Source organism: Dermacentor andersoni, chromosome 1 (genome assembly GCF_023375885.2).
Source record: "Dermacentor andersoni chromosome 1, qqDerAnde1_hic_scaffold, whole genome shotgun sequence".
In the NCBI taxonomy this organism is placed as follows: Eukaryota; Metazoa; Arthropoda; class Arachnida; order Ixodida; family Ixodidae; genus Dermacentor; species Dermacentor andersoni.
Genome location: NC_092814.1, coordinates 14,916,243 through 14,929,011, shown reverse-complemented (window position 1 = coordinate 14,929,011; position 12,769 = coordinate 14,916,243). Strand labels below are relative to the sequence as shown.

At 49.9% G+C, this 12,769-nt stretch overlaps 1 protein-coding gene across 1 annotated transcript in view; it reads left to right on the top strand.

Annotated features, from left to right (window-relative positions):
- Nucleotides 1-12,769, top strand: part of LOC126545889 (protein Skeletor, isoforms B/C-like) — a 341,332-nt gene that overhangs the window by 106,913 nt on the left and 221,650 nt on the right. The window lies entirely within an intron of this gene.

The window sequence follows — 12,769 nt, the reverse complement described above, 5'->3', positions numbered from 1 at the left end:
ATTATACTTCCACGTGTCAATGCCTAGACGAGCTGCAGTTTATTCGTCTTCAACATGACAGCAGCGAGCCTCAGGTTCCCCATTCTCCAGATATATGTGCTCTGATCCGAACCATCATCCGCGAAGAGCTTCAAATACAAGACCTAAGGCGTCCACCTGCCGCCTGCGCCCTAACCCCCCCCCTTCGACTTGCGCGAGGTCGTAAAGCAGTAGTTGACAGCGATGACTACACCCACGACGCATCTTGCTCCGGTAGCGCGCCCCACTCCTAACTATGCGGATGTTGCTTCGCTACCCACCCCTACCGTGATCTCCGTGCCTACTGACGTTTCCTATGGCCATTTGGCTTCGATGGGAACCAGAGCATTTGCTGCGTCATCCTACCCTCAGTGGCGTCCACCTCGTCCAGTTTGTTTTTAGTGTGGTATACGCGGCCATATATCTCGCTTCTGCCGCCGTCGCCAGCAGGATGAAAGACGAGGCTAAGCTGATCACGAGAGAGACCACACTCGCCTACCAGACGCCTACTATCCCGGATCGTACTCATTCCCGCAACAGCGTTCTCCGTCTCCTCCATCTGCTCGCAATCTGCCTCATAGTTCCCGATCGGCCAGACGTCGTCGTCCATCGCCTGACCGGCGCTCTACATCACCGCTTCGCCCCACTTCCCATCTTGTCGAACAACACTCGGAAAACTAACTGTTGCAGTTCTTCGAGGGGAAACTGCTTCTTATCGGTCTTCAAAAATTCCTCTTTTTCGCCCTGTCAACATGCTTTCTGTAACTGTCGAAGGTGTTCCCGCGTCAGCTCTCATCGATACCGGTGCCGCCGTTTCTGTTCTTCGTAGTGATCTGTGTTCCCGGCTCCGGAAAGTAAAAACACCTTACCTTGGACCTATTTTGCGTGGTGCTAATAATGCATTCATTCACCCCGACGGGCAGTGTACTGCTCGTGTTCTCATCGACGGCATACGCCACCACATTGAGCGTATCATCCTTCCAACATGTATCCATGAACTTATACTGGGTTGGGACTTCCTACATTCTGCTTCAGCTGTCATTTCATGTAGAGAGGAAGTTGTCCATATCACGGATGCAGGGCTTGCACCTGTTACGGACTCTTTCCTTTCATGCGTGAACTTGGCCATCGCTGCAGACTACGTCCTGCGTCCTGATCACGAAGACATTGGAGCCGTAACATCCAGCCAGATCGCCGGCGGAGACGCCCTAGTCGCCCCTTCTTCCCGCTGTACTTCTCGCGCAATTCTCCTTGCCACCTGTCTCGTCCGGTTTTCACGTGGCCGCGCCCTTCTGTCTGCTTGCAACACGACCACAGATCCTGTGACGCTGCCGAAAGGGATGGCTGTGGCAACCCTCGCAGACACTCAACCTATCTCTCTAGTCACGCTTTGTCCTTCTTCATTGTTAGCACCAACCTGAGGTTTGGATGATGCTTTCCCTTCTCCAGCCGTTCTTGGTTCTGACCTAACAGCCAAGCAGTCCGAAGCCTTACTGGAGGTCTCGGCAAAGCACAAAGCCTGTTTCGAAAGCTGTTGCCCTGTGTTGAGCCAAACTTCTGCGGCTACACACCGCATCGAAACCGATGGTTCCGCTATAATACAACGACGCCCCTATCGTGTATAGCCATCCGAACGAAAGGTCATTGAACAACAGGGGCCGTATAATGTAAAACTATTCCAATATGTTGTTATTCCAATCTCCTGACGTCAAATTTGCGTACCGCCGACGCAAGCATCGGGCGGTCACCCGCAGGGTTGTCTCAACAAACCAATCAAATGCTCCCCTCTTTCATAGGAGGCCACTTTTGTTCGCTTGAAAAATGAATAACATTGCTTGCGCTGAGCGGCTTGTCTTATCTAATTGGTTCACAAGAGGCGAGCACCATGCTCAAGTGGCGAGGGATTCGATGGGGCCGAGCCACTGCACTGAATATCGATAACCGGATGAAGAGGGTGGTGCCGGCGTCTGCGATTGGTCCGCTTTCTCTTACTTAGCTTGCGGTGGCTCGTTGACAATCGCGGCGGCATGCAACGGAAGCTTAAGAATGACGCTAAAACGGACCCTCAGCAAAAAAGAGTTGGCAGAACGAGGTCGCAAATGTGCCGAAAATTCTTCAAAACGTTACACGGCCACGCAAAGAGTTTTATTACACGCAAATAAACCCATGCTCTCCGGCAGGGGCGAGTAGCCAGTGCCGAAGCGATCGGTGGCAGCCATCTTTTATTCCTTTCGGAACGGGGCAGCCTGCGGCTATTCAGAAGAAAATTCAGTTTTGTTCGGCATATTAATGCATCTTTAACGCGTACACGTCACTTTGACGCGGTGAGTCTTCGCGGTATTGTGGCGTCGCGTGAGAGGCAGGTGAAGTGGGTGCAGCCCAAAAACTTTTGACCAATAGCCGAGGGCTATGGCAAAACGGTGTCGAATCAGAAATAACTATTTTTCTTTTGTTCGGTCCAATCATGCATAATGAGTGTGTAACATAATATCATATGGAGAGCTATCGCGGTTGTCGTGACGTGGCGTGACAGACCAGTGAAGTGGGGGTGGTCCAAAAAAATGTCTTACCAATCGCGGTGGGCTGATAGCAGAATTGGAATAGAAAAGTTCGGAATAGTTCTACGTTATAGCGGCCAGGGGCCCTATAACGTAAAACTAGTCCAATATGTTTTTATTCTAATCTCCTGACGTCAAATTTGCGTAACTACCGACCCAAGCACCGGGCGGTCACCCGCAGGTTTGTATGAACAGACCAATCAAACGCTCTCCCCGTTCATAGGAGGTCCCTTTTGTTTGCTTGAAAAACGAATAACATTGCCTACATTGAGCGGCTTGTCGTGTCTAATTCGCTGAGAAGAGGCGAGGATAACGCTGAAGTGGGGAGGGATTCGATGGGGCAGAGCCAGTGCACTGAAAATCTATAACCGGATGAAGAGGGTGGTGCCGGCGTCTGCGATTGGTCCGCTTTCCCTTACTTAGCTTGCGGTGGTTGGTCGAAAATCGTGGCGGCATGCAACGGAAGCTTAAGAATGACGCTAAAACGGATCCTCAACAAAGAAGAGTTGGTAGAATGCGGTCGTAAACGTGCCGAAAGCGCTCGGAAACGTTACACGGCCACGCAAGAAGTTTTATTATATGCAAACAAACCCATGCTCTCCGGCAGGTGCGAGTAGCCAGCGCCTGAACGATCGTCGGCAGCCATCTTTTTATTACTTTCGGAACGCGGCAGCCTGCGGCTATTCAGAAGAAAATTCAGTTTTGTTCGGCATATTAATGCATCTTTAATGCGTACACGTCACTTTGACGCGGTAAGGTTTCGCAGTTTTGTGACGTCGCCTGACAGGCAGGCGAAGTGGGTACAGCCCAAAAACTTTTGACCAATAGCTGGGGGCTAATGGCGAAAAGGCGTCGAATCAGAAATAACTGTTTTTCTTTTTTGGGTCAAATCATGGATAATCAGTGTTTACACATCATATCAGATGGGGAGGTATCGCGGTTTTCGTAACGTCGTGTGACAGACAGGTGAAGTGGGGGTGGTCCAAAAAAGTTTTTGACCAATCGCGGAGGGCTGATAGCAGAATTTGAATAGAAAAACTTGCAATTCTTTTACGTTATAGCGCCCCACGTTGCTGACATGCTTGCGCGGAAGAGAATACGGCCTTCATCTAGCCCATGGGCTTCTCCCGTGGTCCTGGTAAAGAAAAAAAGATGGCTCCGTTCGCTTTTGCGTCGATTATCGAGCGTTGACTAAGATCAAACGCAAGGACGTATATCCAATACCTCAAATTGACGACGCTTTGGACACACTACAAGGGGCGGAGTATTTCTCCAGCCTTGATATTTGATCAGGATATTGACAAATTCCGATGAACGAGACTGACAAAGAAAAGACCGCATTCGCTACACCAGACGGACTTTATGAATTTAACATGATGCCTTTTGGCTTTGTAACGCTCCTGCCACATTTGAGCGCATGATAGACAACGTACTTCGTGGTTTAAAATGGAAGACCTGCCTCTGTTATCTGGACGATATTGTCATCTTTTCGTCTGACTTCAACCAACATCTTCATCGCTTAGACGAAGGTCTCAAGTGCCTTGCAAATGCTGGTCTCCAGATCAATAAAAAATGCAAATTTGCAAGCAAGACAATAAAATTATTGGGCCACGTCGTCTCAAAAGATGGGATCCAGCCAGACCCCGAAAAGATTAGTGCTGCTCTCCAGTTTCCTCGCCCCCAGCAACAAAATGATCTACGTAGTTTCCTCGGCTTGGCGTTATATTTTCGTCGATTTATACGCAACTTCGCTGCAATAGCAGCTTCTCTACACAAGCTACTGGTTACCGGTGCCTCTTTTACATGGACTAGCGACTTCGAGTCGGCTTTTGAAGCTCTTAAGCGACATCTTACTTCCGGACCAGTGCTTCGCCACTTCGATAATCGAGCCCCCACCATACTCCATGCTGACGCAAGCGCACAAGGTATTGGCGCAGTACTTCTGCAACGTAATGCAGCCTCTAAAGAGCAAGTCATAGCATATGCCAGCCGAACACTTTCTCCAGCTGAGCGGAACTACACCATTACAGAGCAAGAGTGCCTGGCGAGTGCCTGGCTATCGTTTGGTCGATTCAGAAGTTTCGCCCATACCTTTACGGCCGCCACTTCACCATCGTGACCGACCATCATGCTCTGTGTTGGCTGTCATCAATGAAAAACCTGTCAGGACGCTTAGGACGTTGGATACTCCGCTTGCAGGAATATGAATGTTTGGAAAAAGTAATCATGATGGAGACGCATTGTCTCGTTGCCCACTCTCGCTCTCTCCCGGTAACGCGCTGTCGTCTTCCCCACCACGTCGTTCCGATGCTACGCCTGCCTCACACCAGCTCTCGATAACGCCCCTGGACCAAGTTACGCTTTCATCACGCTCTGATTTCATCTCGCTTCAGCGGGCCGACTCCTACTGTCGAGCTCTCATGGATCGCCTTAGTGGGTTCGCCGAACCACCCAACAGCCGCTTGCGACGCCAGCAGCGACAATTCCGCCTTCAATGTGGCGTACTACACCGCTACGTTTACCACCCAACTGGTCACCCGTGGGTCCCAGTTCTACCTCGCTGCCTTCGCCTGCGAGTATTAGAGGCACGTCACGACGACGTATCGGCTGGACACTTAGGCTTCCACAAGACTTACGACCGCATAAAGACCCGCTGCTTCTGGCCTGGCCTATCCACGACGGTGGCCAAATACATTGCCTCTTGTGCGTCATGTCAGCACCGCAAATGCTCGACATCCCCTCCTGCCGGCTTACTACAACCTCTCCCTTGCCCGGACGCACCTTTTGAATTTGTTGATATTGATTTATATGGTCCCTTGCCGTTGACACCCTCCGGTCACCGTTGGATTGCCACTTTGGTCGACCATTTAACAAGATATGCCGAGACTGCCCCTCTGCGATCCGGTACCGCTTCCGAGGTCGCCGACTTTTTCCTGCGCTCTATTGTCTTGCGCCACGGGGCTCCTCGCGTTCTTCTCAGGGGCCGTGGCAAGGCGTTCATGTCACAAGTTCTCGAGGAAGTTCTTCGGGCTGCTAGTACCGTCCACAAATCTACTTCTACTTATCATCCGCAAACCAATGGCCTTACTGAGCGATTCCACCGTACGCTGCCTGACATGATTTCCATGTACATCCGTCCTGACCACACTGACTGGGATAAAATTCTTCCTTTTGTGACAATCGCATATAATACTGCTATTCAACGGACTACCGGCTACAGCCCTTTCTTCCTTGTGTATGGACGATCTCCTTCCACCCTATTCGACAGAGAATTCTTTTTAGCACCTTCTTTGCCTAACGCGTCACTTCCAGAAGGTTTTGCTGCCCGAGTTGCACATTGCCGTCAAATAGCCCGGCAAAGCACAGAAGCTACCCAAGCTCAGCGCAAACGTCACTGCGACAACAAACGCCGTAACCTACGTTTTCACCCTGGAGACCAAGTCCTGCTTTGAACTCCAGTCCGCACTCCAGGCCTCTGTGTGAAGTTCCTTCAACGCTACATAGGCCCATACACCGTTGTACAGCAAACATCTGCAGTGAACTATTTCGTCCGCCCAGTACACTCCGTCACTGACCGGCGCCGCCGGAATGCAGAAATTTTTCACGGTTCGCAGATTTCATTTCATTTTTTTTTCATTTCATTTTTATTTCCTTAAAGACCCCCTGCAGGGGGTTTTACATAAGGGGTGGGTTTAACTTGAAAAAGTAAAACATTTTTTTTCATGATGACAGGTGGGATGTAACTTTTTCTAGGAAGGTTGATGGACAGGTGATGGCTACAATTTCATTGGGAAGGTCGTTCCAGTCGCTTGCTGTTCGGAGGAAGAATGACTGGGAAAATGTAGTCGTACGGGCACGTTGGCGTGAGACTTTCAGCGGATGACCAATTCGGCGAGACGTGCGTGATGGCGGTGCGCAGATGTATGGCTGCTGTCTGAGCTGGGAATAATAAAATTTGTGAAATAGGCACAGGCTAGAAATACGGCGACGGAGGGAAAGACTGCATAATTGGGAATGTAGCTTGAGAGATGAAACACTGATATAGGGTGAGTATGAGCGGTGAATGAAACGGGCGGCTCTGTTTTGCACAGCTTCTAATGAGTCGATGAGGTAAGCTTGCTGTGGATTCCAGATGGCGGATGCATACTCAAGTTTTGGCCTGATTAATGATTTATAAGCAAGTAGCTTTACATTTTGAGGGGCGTCGTGAAGATGACGTTTAAGAAAGCCTAGTTTTTTATTCGCAGATGATATCAGCTTTGTTACGTGCTCGCGCCATGATAAGTCATTGCTGATAGTGATACCGAGGTAAGTATAGGACGAAACGAGTTGGACAGGGGAATCGGAAATCTTGTATGTAAATAAATGCGGGTTGTGACGACGATGAAAAGACATGAGTTTGCACAGATGAAGCCATTCACTCCCCGTTTAGATAATCTCTAACCTGCGGTCAGGCTGGCCGCTTGCATGACGGGGGGGGGGGGGAAGCTAGTGTAAGCACTATTAACGTACTTCGTCGTTTTCATTTGTACATAGCCATCATCACCTTCCCTGTTCTTCCACTTCTTCGCGCATGAGCTGGGGCGTTACCTTTTTTGCAATAAACAGCGCTGGACAACTTGGTTGGTCTGCGAATTATAATATATATATATATATATATATACATATATACATATATATATATATTCTTTTTGGTTTTTGATTTCTCCTTGGTTCGGCAACGCCTACGTCGACTCTTGTACTCACGCATCCGCGTGATCCGGGAACATTCTGCGGCACCATTGGCGCCAACGTCGACGACTTGCTGAGCGGGTGAGCAGCCACATCAAATTGGATCTCATAGTGATGCTGGTGAACATAATTCTTTTTTTTTTCCTTGGCGGGAACAACGCGAGTGTGGTTTCAAAACCACGAAGCAAAACTCCGTGACAGGGAGACCTGCAAGCAGAAGCTGCGAGATCTGTTCGGAAAATCGTTGGGCCGGTAGGTCATCGCCAAGAAAGAGTTGGCATCACGAGTTCAAACGTCTACTGAGGGTTACGTCGCCTATATACAAGACGTTCTGCCACTCTGCCGCAAGGCCGCTGCAGAAATGCCCGAGTCTGAGAAAGTCGGGCATGTGTGGAAAGGTATGGCCGATGACGCCTTCAATCTACTGATTTGTAAGAACTGTACTTCGGCTAATGACGTTATCACGGAGTGAAAGCGTTTCGAGCAAGTGAATAGCCGTCGTATCTACCAGTCATTTGCACTGCTTCCCAATACGGCTGCAACATCGTCTTCTGAAGACCGACAGGACTCTCCTACGTGGCAGCAGCAGCAGCCTTCGAAGCAGCTGACGAAGATTGTGCGCCGTGAGCTGGAAGCGATGTGTCCCGTGGCTCGGTACCCACCTGTCAACGATACATGCGCTCCTATGGTGCCCCTTGTTCTGTCTGTTGTGCGCCAAGAACTCGCCAATGTCGGCTTTCAGTCAATTTGCACCATGGCTATTTACCGGCCGACCGAATGTCCTGCGCTCGTGCCTACCCAAAATCAGTAGGTCCCTCGAGGTTCTCGCTACATGGAAGAGTGGCGAACACTGGATGACTGACCTATTTGCTTCTGTTGTCACGGCGTTGGTCATGTCACCCGATATTACGCAACCACTGGTCCTTGATGCCGTTCTCGAACAGCCCTCGTCCAGGCTGCAGTTTTGGCGATTCTCAGCCGCAAGTCGAGCCGAACCTACACTACCTGCACGCTACGCATGGTACGACCACATGGCACGTCATTCACTGTCGCCCAGGAGTCACTATCGCGTTCGCCCCAAAGTCGTCGCCCGTCGTACAGGTCACCCCGGTCCCTTCGCCTGTCGCAGTCTTTCCGACCTGGGCGCGTACCTCCGGAAAACTAAATGATGCTGCTCCCGGAGGTGACGGTGTATTGTCGACGTCTCCGTCAAAGCCTCTCACCCTGCCGACCAGACGCAATATACTGGATGTAGAAGTCGATGGTGTACGTGTCCCAGCGTTTGTTGATACTGGAGCCCATATCTCGGTAATGAGCAACCATCTTCGTTGCCGCTGGAATAAAGTCGTTAGAAATGCCGAATCCCGTGCTATCAGGTTTGCCGATGCAGCAACGCCCATTATCCTTGGCATGTGTACTGCCCGAATAACTGTTGCTGGGTGCAATACTTCTGTTTTATTTGCTGTTCTTGAGCGGTGTTCCCAATGCTTTATTTTCGGCCTCGACTTTTTATCGAACCATTCAGCACTGATTGACCGCACGGCTGGCCTCCTCCACTCGAGCTGCCTGATCACTGGTGCCCTCCAAAATCAGCCGAGCCTCGTTTATGTTCTGCAGATTTCATACGGTTTAGAAGAGTGAACTACTGGGCTAGTTGGTTATCCAACATAAGAAAATTAGTTTTGCGCCAAGACCACGCACACAACAAAGGAGACAACACGGGCGTTTACTTCTACAGTTTAGTGAGCGTAAAAGCATCCTACACGTATAGCCCTCCTAGACCCGAGCGCATACGCACCGGTACAAGGCATCAAGTAGATTCGGGTAAAAAAACCACCTTATCTGAGCAAGTATGAAAGAAGTGTCTGCTAAGCCTCGTGCAGAAAAACAAATGTGTCACTGTCACAATTCAGAAAGTTTGCGTGCGCATGCGCTCGGGTCTGGTGGGAGGGGGGCTATGTATGTAGGATACTTTTACGCTCCTTAAACAGTTGAAGTAAGCGTCCGTCTTGTCTCATTTCACGTTTGTGTGGTCTTGGCGCAAAACTCGTTAATTACTTCGCACGGTTGCCGCCTTAAGCCGCCATGTATATACCTTTGACGTGCTTCCCATCTGTACCTGATAGTGACTATGTGCTCACTCCAAATGTCAATGTTCTCCTTCTAGGTACAGTTGCTGTTCCTCATAGCATTGTGACTGTTGCCGACAACCCCCGTATTCTTTCCTATCTTAAACTTTGGTTGATGTACGCAAGTTATCCCGGAAGGCTTGTCGCTGGGCGACGCTTCTCCGATCGATGGTACCGCCATCTCTGTATTGGATGTTCTGTCCTGGTCTGCAGCCACCTGCTGTCCGATCAGTGTCGGAGCGTGCGATCCCGGCCTATTTTCAAAGATCATCGCTCATGACCTGCTTCCCGAACAGGCTGCGGATCTCTGTCCCGTCCTCGTGTCTCATCGCGACATCTTTGACTTTGAGGATCGCCCGCTGTGGCAGACTTCCGTTGTGACCCATAAGATTAACACCGGTGATGCTAGTCCTATCTGCCGAAGTCCTTATCGCATGTCTCACGCAGAAGGCCACGTTATCCAAGCTGAAGTAGACAAGATGCTAACCAAAAGTGTAATTGAGGCTTCGAGTCCTTGGGCATCGCTGGTTTTCGTGGTCAAGAAGAAGGATGGTAGCTGGTGATTTTATGTTGACTACCGTCAACTAAACAAGATGACGTAAAATGAGTGTACCCTCTCCCGCGGAATGATGACGCTCTCAACTGCCTTCACGGATCCAAATACTTCTCAATCAATTGACCTCCGATTCGGTTATTGGCAGATTGCGGTTGATGAACTCGACCGTGAGAAGACCGCTTTCGTTACACCGGACGGCCTTTACCATTTTAACATTATGCCTTTCGGATTTTCTAAATGTCCCAGCGACTTTCGAAAGAATGACCGACTCTCTCCTTCGGGGCTATAAGTGATCCACCTGCCTGTTATCTGGACGATGTCATTGTATTTTCCGCTAGGTTTCAGAGCCACCTCAGTCGCTTGGCCGCTACTCTTAATGTTTTTAGGAAGGCTGACCTCCAACATAACTCATCTAAGTGTCATGTACTTTTGGAGACCGCGAAGTCAAAGTTCTTGGCCACCTTGTCAGTGTTGCTGGTGTACATCCTGATCCTTATAAGATTCACGCAGTTTAGAACTTTCCTTTACCATGCTCAGCAAAAGATTTGCGCTGCTTCGTGGGCTGATACTCATGTTTTCGTCGGTATGTTGAAAATTTTGCGGATATTTGTTGGCCACTGAAAGACCTTCTCAGGACACTTCGTTCTTTGGGACCGCGAACTAGCCGACGCCTTCCACACCCTCATCCGCTTGTTGGCAAGGCCTTCCATATTAGGCCACTTTGATCCATCTGCACCAACTCAAGTTCGCACAGACGCCAGTGGCCATAGCAAAGGTGCTGTCCTCGCCCAAGAGCAAAATGCAGACGAGCGTGTCATTGTCTACACCAGACGTCTCTTGTCCCCTCCAGAGCGCAATTTTTCTATCACCGAGCGCGAGTGCCCAAGTCTTGTGTGGGCAGTCGCTAAATTTTGCCCTTACTTGTTTGGCCGGCCATTTTCTGTCATCACGGACCACCATGCCCTGTGCTGGCTTTCGGCACTGAAAGACCTAATTGGCCGCCTTGGCCGCTGGGCACTGAGACTCCAGGAATATTGTTTTGTTGTGATGTAGAAGTCCGGCTGCTTAGATCTGGATGCCGACTGCTTGTCTCGTCACCCTGTCGATCCTCCTGACAACGATGAACTGGATTCCGACACTTCCCTTCTGGTCATTTCTGACTTTCGCGATACAGTTACTCAGCAGCGAAAGGACGACTATCTACGGTCGATAATCGAGCGCTTGACTTCTAGCCAACCAGATCGCTCAATCCAAATGTTTGTGCTCTATGGCCACATTCTTTATCGACGCAACATCAGCTCTGATGGACCACATTTGCCGCTAGTTGTCACTCGTCACCTCCGTTATGCTGTTCTTGCTGAACTCGACGACGCACTCACTGCGGGACACCTTCGCACCTCCCGCACTTATGACAGAGTGCGATGTCGCTTCTTCTGGCCAGGCCTGTACTGCTCTGTGCGACGGTGCGCTGCGGCTTGTGACCACTGCCAGCGGCGGAAGAGGCCATGTGCGCAACCTGCTGGCTACCTTCATCCAATCGATGTTCCCAAGGAGCCTGTCTTCCGTGTCGGCATGGACGTTCTTGGCCCCCACATCGATAAAACGGAACAAATGGATAGCCGCTGCAACAGACTATGCGACCCGCTATGCTATTACACGTGCCCTGTCGACCAGCTGTGCTACAAGTGTAGCAGACTTTTTACTTCAGGACGTGATACCTCACCATGGCGCGCTCAAGCAGGTGCTGACAGATCGCGACCGGCGCTTCCTGTCCCACGTTGTCGAAGACATAGTTCGTTCATGCTACACCGAACGCTAGCTCGCAACCGCATATCACCCACATACTAACGGACTGACTGAACGACTAAATCGCACCGTTACATTGATGTTGCTACGTAGGTTTTAGCAGACCATCGTGATTGGGACAGCACTTTTCCCTACGTGACATTTGCATATAATTCGTCACGTCAGGATGCCACCGCTTTGTCGGCTTTCTACCTCTTGTTTGGTCGGCATTTTACTCCGCCTTTTGACACCCTGCTATATTCGGTGTCGCGACGCACCACGGGATACGCTGATGACGCCTTTGGTCGGCCTCGTATGGCTCACCAGATTGCCTATGATTGACCTACAGCGGCTCTGGCGTCACACAAGACTCGCTACGACAGTCGCCGCCGGAACCTTGGCTTCTTTCCCAGAAATCTCGTTTTTCTGTGGTTCTGTGGACTCCAATTCGCCATGTCCGCCTGTCCAAAAAATTCGTGTCACGCTATACCGGGCCGTATTACGACGTATGTATGTATGTATTATTACGATTATTATTACGACGTATGTATTACGACGATTAAGTGACATAAACTACTAAATCGCTCCTGTTGAAGACACGCCATCGTCATTACAGCTACGAACTGACGTCGTCCGCCGTATCCCGCTTAAAGGGACACTAAAGTAAAAAATGATTCCTTCTGCATCAGTAAATTACTGTTCTACAACACCAGAAACACCACTCTTACAACGATAAGACGTTTGGTAAGCCAGAAAAAGCGCAAGAACGAAATACGGGTGGCGACGCCTACTTAAGTTTCCGCACCTGGGGACTCTGACGTCTTGGATTTTGATGGCATCTTCTAGGGCCTACTAAATATATATAGCGGTACAGACTGACTACATTGTGTCCTAAAGGAACCAAATATTAAACATGGCAAGTTTCGAGAACCTTTATTCAGCCAACGCGACCCAAATGCGAAAACATATATTGGAATCCCTGACGTCACGCT